Here is a 7,751-nt window from a genome sequence, read left to right as displayed (position 1 = left end):
TGTTATAGTTAGAATTATCAAGTTATGAACCTGTGGGGAACACGTAAAGCCTAGTTACTTTCAATAATTGATTAAACTCCAACATTTGAAGCTGTTAGTTGTCTCTTTCAGTTTCGCTAGTTATTTTCGTTTATTTATAAATAGAAAACTCCCCTTTTATCATTTTTGCTTTCCAAGGAAGTAATTGACTGAACAATAGTAATAATAGATTGAAGTAAAGTCTAAACTATTTTCCTCGTGGGAACGATCCCAACCTCACTAGTTGGGTTATTTACTTGACACGACCGCTTTACTTCTTATTTGAGAAGTAAGTTTGAGCGTATTAAATTTTGGCGCCATTGCCGGGAAAAGTAGCTTTTAGATTAACTTAAACTTATTACTATAGTTTAGTTGATATTTTCTTGATTTTACTTTGTTTTATTGTTTTTGATTCTTGCAGAACCATCCTCCTTGTATGCCAAATACACGGAGAGGAAGAGAACCCTTGTTTCCCTACGATCACGAATTAGAGCGTAACTACGCAACATGAATCGAAACTTGGGAATTAATGATAATGATCCAAACCAGAACATCCCAGCTCCGGAAGATGTTCATGGTCAGTTGTTACCCGATGCTCCGGGTGAACACCAACAGAGGGGGCAAAATCCCGCTCCACGGCCCCAAGAATACTACAGAGGCTATGACAATATAGCAGACTCCGATGGGACACTTGTCTTGCCCCCTCTACCACCAAGCCATACTTTTGTGGTAACTAGTAGCCTGATGCAAATTCTCACTGCCAGAGGTTTGTTTTCAGGGCTACCTTCTGAGGATCCACATGCCCATATAGCTAAGGTAAGGGCAGTGTGTAAAAGCTGTGTAGGGAGGCCTGACTTAGACTTGGATGTAATAGGGCTAAGAGTGTTTCCTCTCTCACTAACGGGAGAGGCTGCTATTTGGTTCACTGATCTCCCTTACAACTCAATTTTCACTTGGAACCAACTAAGGGACATTTTCTTAGCACGCTACTACCCGGTCTCCAAGAAGCTAAACCACAAAGACAGAGTCAATAACTTTGTGGCACTACCAGGAGAGTCTTAGTAGTTCTTGGGATAGATTCACCTCGTTTTTGAGAAGCGTCCCAAATCACCGTATAGATGATGAGTCACTGAAGAAAAACTTCTATCGGGGACAGGATGATAATAATAAAGCAGTGTTGGACACTATAGCAGGTGGATCTTATGGGGAGTGTCCTTATGCTGAGATTACTGAAAAATTGGAGAAAATCTCCCGGAATAATAAAGCTTGGAGTACTAGGAAGTCAGATACCGGGAGAAATACCTTCGCAGTGCAGTCCACTCACAACCCAGCCACAGATGAGATTCGTGAAGAAATGGCTCAGATGAGAACTGAGCTTGGGTTGGTACTAAAACATATCACTGGGGGTGCAGAAAAGGTAAATGCAGTTAACTACTTGTCTAAACCACCACCACCTAATGATGAATGCTATTATGCGGACAATTCCTATGCAGTGAATGAGCAGACGGGGGGTTTCCGACTGAGTGCCCAAGGCTCTAATCAGGAGAATTGGCGCCAAGGTCAAGGGAACCAAGGTCGGAACTATGGTAACTATAACCGTGAGGGTCATTATGTCTGAGATGGAAACTTCAACCGCGACAACAACTTCAACATGAGTAACTACGGTAACAAAAATGATAGGAATGGGCCCTATGTCCCTCCTCAAAATCGTGATGTTACTCCTAGGGATGGTGGAGATAGTATGGCGCGAGTTGAGGATGTGTTGCACAAAATGATGAGGAGGTTCGATGCTAGTGATGAGCACATTAAAGAGTTAAGGAGTGATTTAGCGGGTATTGGGCAAAAAGTCGATACACACGCAATATCGATTAAGCAGATCGAGTTGTAAATGGCCCAATTATCTGCGACTGTGAACACACGGCGACCGGGCACTCTTCCTAGCAACACTGTCCAAAATCCGAAAAATGATGCACACTGTATGGCAATCACTACTCGGCGTTTTATAACAATGTTGAAGTAGCTTTCTATCAATGTCCTTTTGGTAGAAGCTCTAGAACAAATGCCCGGTTATGCCAAGTTTATGAAAGATCTGGTTACAAAGAAAAGATCGGTCACTTTTGAGGATGATGATAGAATGCAGCATTGTAGCGCTATTTCTACAATATCTATCGCACAAAAGAAAGAAGATCCGGGTGCGTTCAATATTCCTTGTACAGTCGGGTCATTACATTTTGCGAAAGCATTATGTGATCTGGGGGCAAGCATAAATCTCATGCCCCACTCGATTTACAAGAAGTTGGGTTTGGGTGACCCAAAGCCCACTGCGATGTGGCTACTGATGGCTGATCGAACAGTGAAAAGGCCTATAGGGATATTCCACGATGTGCTAGTAAAAGTGGAGTCGTTCATATTTCCGGCAGATTTTGTTATTCTTGATTGTGAAGTCGATTTTGAAGTGCCTATTATTCTTGGGAGGCCATTCCTTGCTACGGGTAGAGCCTTAGTTGATATGGAGAAGGGGCAGATGAAATTTTGGTTGAATAATGAAGAAGCGACCTTCAACATTTGTAGGTCCATGAGGCAGAGTGGTGAGCTCCAATCGGTATCTGCCATATCCCACAAAGAAAAGATGAAGAAGGATAATGAACTGAAAAGTGGAAAACGAGAGTTTATGGTTGGGGATTCGGTGCTTTTAGACACTTCAAGGTTGCATTGGCTTCCGGGCAAGCTCAATTCCAAACGGACTGGCCCTTACTTGCTTACCCAAGTATTCCCTCATGGAGCAGTTGAGTTAAAAACCAAGGAGGGAGTGCGGTTTAAGGTGAATAGAGAACGAATAAAACTCTGTTTTGGGCATACTGCATCGGTGAATGAAGTGATAGAGGCATACCATCTTGATGAAGGCTGAGTAATCAAGTATCCTCAGTCGTGCCGCGACGTTAAATCAGGCGCTTGTTGGGAGGCAACCCAATACTTATAGTTTTTCTTTCTAGAAATGGTAGAATTTTCTACTAATGGGTTTTAAATTTGCAGGCACATCACCAGGAAATTCTGCAGAAAATCACTCTGCAGCAGTCACTGACAGATGCACCGACGGACCGTCATGCAAGCGACGGACCGTCGCACGAATCCGTTGTGCCAGGTACGTCTTTCTGTTATTTTCAAACTAGGGCACACGCGACGGAACCAACAACGAACCGTCACAACTGAGACGGACCGTCGTCGGGGACTCGTCGCGTCATTAATGAAGCGTACCCGACCCGACCCGGCTGGGTTTTTTTAAAAAAATTCAACATTTAAAACCCCCACCCCTTCATTTCATCCCCTTCCTTCCCTCTTTTTCCCATTTCCCTCCCTTTTCAACTTCCAAAGACCATAACCTCTCTCTTACAACCGATCATTTTCCCTAAATTCTCCAAAGTCCTAAAATTCATTATCTACTAGTCGGAGTTGCTGCTGGGTCTCTACTCGATCACTAAGTATCTTTCTCTCTTGTTTTTCTCCAATTCTCGGGTATGTGTCTCTAATTTCTACTCATTTATATTGCAATTGTTGTTTATCAACTAGTATTAGCCTAGTTCTTCTTGATAGGTTCTTTCTTTAATAAAATTCTGTTTGATAATTCTCGAAATTGCCGTGTTAAAACTCTAGAAATAGGTGCTTTAGCATTGCTAGTTTACTAGGTATTTGGGTTAGACAAATGTAAGTTAAAACAGTACCAATTCTATTTGGGTCATAGGGGGTGAATGGGGCATCCCCAGTTCTGTCACTGAGTTACAGAACGAGACCCCGATGACGGACCGTCGTACCCACGACGGACCGTCATTGGGTCCGTTCCAACAGCCCTAACACCCCACTGTCCAATTTTCTCCAAGTGTCCACCAACGAACACATGCGATGGACCGTCGTTCCCATGACGGTCCGTCCTGCACAACCGTTTCTGGTTGTCAGAGACCCTGTTCTTAAGGGTCTCTCACTTTTTCTAAGTGTCCTCCAATGGACAACTACGACGGACCGTCATACCCACGACGGTCCGTCCTGCATAACCGTTATGACGGTCAGATACCCCTCTCTTAAGGGTCTCCATACCTTTTCCAAGTTTCCTCTTACGGACAACTACAACGGACCGTCATACCCTCGACGGTCCGTCCTGCATGACCGTTATGCTGGTCAGAGACCCCTCTCCTAAGGGTCTCCATATTTTTTTCAAGTGTCCTCTGATGGACACCTATGACGGACCGTTGTACCTGTGACGGTCCGTCCTGCATATACCGTCATACTTGTCAGAGACTCTCCTTCAGGGTTCTTCATATAAACATAGTCTAAGTAAGACATGACGGACCCCATGACGGTCTGTCGTACTCAAGACGAGCCGTCACCTGGTCCGTTGTGTTCCACTGTTACTATAGCAATGTCATTACATTTTAACTTTTTTTATTTATTTTGTGTTGGTTTGCTTGTCTTGTTTGCTCCTTCTAGTACTAATATTGATCCTTTACTGGTACTATCTATTATGGCACCAAAACAAGATCGAGTCTACGCACGCGGGCGATCGAAGTCTGTCGCCCCGTCTGCCCGCCTGGTCATTGGCTCTGATGATGAGCGTGACCCCGAGTACGTGCCCCCAGACACTTCCACCCCATCCCGAGCTGCACGTGCTGCCAGAGCCACACCCAAAAAGATGGCGTCCGGCGTAGTCACTGCCTCCAGTCTGATGAGGAGCGCACACTGACCGGCACACCTTCTGGGTCAGCTACTAATGAAGAAGGAGCGTCTGGCTCCTTAGGAGTTTCGTGGTCGGAGGAAGCCTCCGGATCTGCTGAGGTTCCCGCACCCGCCACCGCTGCAGAGTCTGCCTCGTCTGATGAGGCTGACAGTTCAGAATCCACACCCGGTTCACCAGCTCGTGCTCTCACCCCGGTTACCGACCAGCCCAACCGGTGGTGTGTCGACGGGCAGTATCAAGTCTATTCCGATGCAAAGTTCCTGAATGAACAAGGAGTTATGACTCGGACACTTACATTGGAGCGGCGGGTCCTTACGAGAAGTTTCCCGACGATGCCAGAGATCCACAATCTCTTCACCAGACATCGACTGGAGTAGACAGCGCGTCCGTTGGGACGTTATAGTGAAGAGATGGTCCGAGAGTTCTACGCCTCCTACGTAGCGACTCTTAGATCACAGATCGATAGGCGGGCTGCCCCCGCCAAACAGGCCCCACTGGAGCAAGTCCGAGTACATGGCATTCAGGTTGATATCTCCCTGCCTGCCATCCGCCGGTATCTATACGGCGAGAATGTTGATGCCAACCGGACCCCTCTCACCGCCGAGTTTGACTACCGATGGCAGATTGTCAAAAATGGTCAATTCCTGCGTGAGCCATCGCTGAGAGAGACCACCAAGAGGTGGATGGCCCTGCATTTGTCCGTTGATGGAGAGGGTGCTGACTGGGTGACCGAGCCAAAGGGAGCCATCAAGAAAGCCAACCTGACCTTCACGGCGAAGTTTTTGTGGTTGATTGTCCGCCACTGCCTTTCCCCCACAACTGCTGATAATATAGTCACATGGGATCGAGCAGTACTGATGGCGGCGATGATAGCCGGGTTTGAGGTGGATTTTGCCTGGCTTCTACAGGCAGTCATACATGAGAGGGCTTTTAAGGTCACAACTACCTACCCTTTCCCGTGCATGATATTTTCTCTATGCAGGTCTGCAGGTGTGCCTATATGGCACGTTGATCAGCTCAAGACCCCACTAGGCACTGTTGATATCGGCCTCATCAAGGATGAGGCCAATGAGTTGGCTCCACGCAGAGGGCCCCGTCCAGAGTTGCCTCCTCTTGGTGACAATCTGGCTGAGACGGTAGCACAGGCCCGCACGGCTACGCAGGCGGCTTCCACTGACACTACCCCGGTCGAGTCTATCCCGGGTAGTAGCACTGCCCCGAGCTCCTCTCGCTCAGCCCCTTTCCCCGCTCTAGTCCCACTTGCTAGGGTCCAGAAATTAGAGGCACAGATGGCTACACTTCTGCATCACATCCAGCCTTGGATGCAGAGGTCTATTGCTGAGGCAGAAGAGCGCTTGGAGCGGAGAATGGTCCAGCACACAGAGCGAAAGATCGCTGAGGTTCATCAGCGCTTGGACGCTTTTGAGTTGCGGGTGCTAGCCCGTCCATCCCCTCAGGTGGATGTGTCGACGCTTCAGGCTGCGGTCGACAGTCTTTGAGCAGACATTGATATGATCTTATAGGCTAGGGTGCCTGAGTCTGAGGCCCTTTCTGCAGAGCCTGCTGAAGACACAGTGATGGCGGCCCTATTCGCCACTTCGGAGATTCCACCACCTCCCCCTCGAGAGCATGCCAAGAGGCGTAGGGGTCGAGAGGAGGATGAGGCGCGAGCACGGAAGAAGGAGCGCCATGAGATGGAGGCTGCGAGGAGAGCCTCGCTTGCTGATGAGGAGGCACGTCAGATGAGAGCAGTAGAGTTAGCTGCTGGGCATCTAGCTCAAGAAATGTGGAGATAGCGGGAGGCACTGCTGATAGTGCTGTTGATGCTGACACTACTGAGGGTGTCCAGATTACAGAGGTAGTGGGTTCCGGGGAACCGGACCCACCGGCTTGCTGATCGTCGGCGCTTTGCGCCCCAGGTTTGCTTCACCTACCACTCTTGTATTTACACTTTTTTTTATGCATTGGGGACAATTGCATGTCTTTTTGTTGGGGGTGGGGTAAATGGAAAGTGAGTTCTAGGGTGAAGTCTGAGTAGCCCAATTCACTATCCTCTTTTGGGGTTTTCTTGCCTGTGTTCTTTTTCCCCAAAAGACTAATTATTTTTTCTGTTGAACCGGCATGTCTATATCTTGTGTACATAGTTTAATTCTGGAGCATGATGGCTAAAATGATATCCTGATAAAATGGAAAATGATGCATGACTAGGCATTGTAATTGCTAAATGTGTGGCTCGAAGCATGACATAGAGGTACACCACTGCATGACCCTAAGTCTAAAATCCAAACTAGGTGTCTGATAATCTGGTAGAGTAATGAGATGTCAAGTGAGTGTGAGGAAGATTTGAACAGTCGACTATTTGTACTGAGCTAGAACTTGCCTGGTTTTTGATTGCTAAAAGTAAGCTGTAATAGACAATTAGGAAAGGATCATAGGCCCTTATTCAATATAGCCCATTTTTAGCCTAAATAAAGGAAAACCAAATGAAATTTATCCTTCTTTGATCCAAATGATTTGAGCTTAAATTAGACCTTTCTTTTTCACCCCAACTGATCTTTTCGGGAATAATGTGTTGGCCCTGGTCCCTCCTTGGACATGTGCACCTCAGCTTATGCCAAAAGCATAAGTTGAGGGTGGCTAATGCAGTAAACAACCTTTTTATGGCCCTGACCCAACTTTGGGTATTGTGTACTTTGACTCATGGCAAAGCCATGAGTTGAGGGTGGCTATTATGAGGACTGCTCTGGAAAATGGGGTTGAAAGGACAAAGAGAGAGAAAGAACAAAAGTAAAGTGACTCAAGAATTAGTTGAAAGAAAAGTAAAGAAAGAAAAAAAATATACAAGAAATACAAGCAAGAAAAGAAGAGAGTCACTAACACAAATGAAGAAAAAAGGGAAAATAGCAAGGTGAAAGAATATGAGAAACTGGGCGAAATAAAATGATAGAAAATGGTATGTTTAGCCGATATGTCAAGGAGGGCAAAAAGTCACTAAAGTATACCTAAA

The sequence above is a fragment of the Solanum pennellii genome, chromosome 3, assembly GCF_001406875.1.
Source record: "Solanum pennellii chromosome 3, SPENNV200".
NCBI lineage: Eukaryota > Viridiplantae > Streptophyta > Magnoliopsida > Solanales > Solanaceae > Solanum > Solanum pennellii.
Note: the sequence above shows the minus strand (reverse complement) of the source record.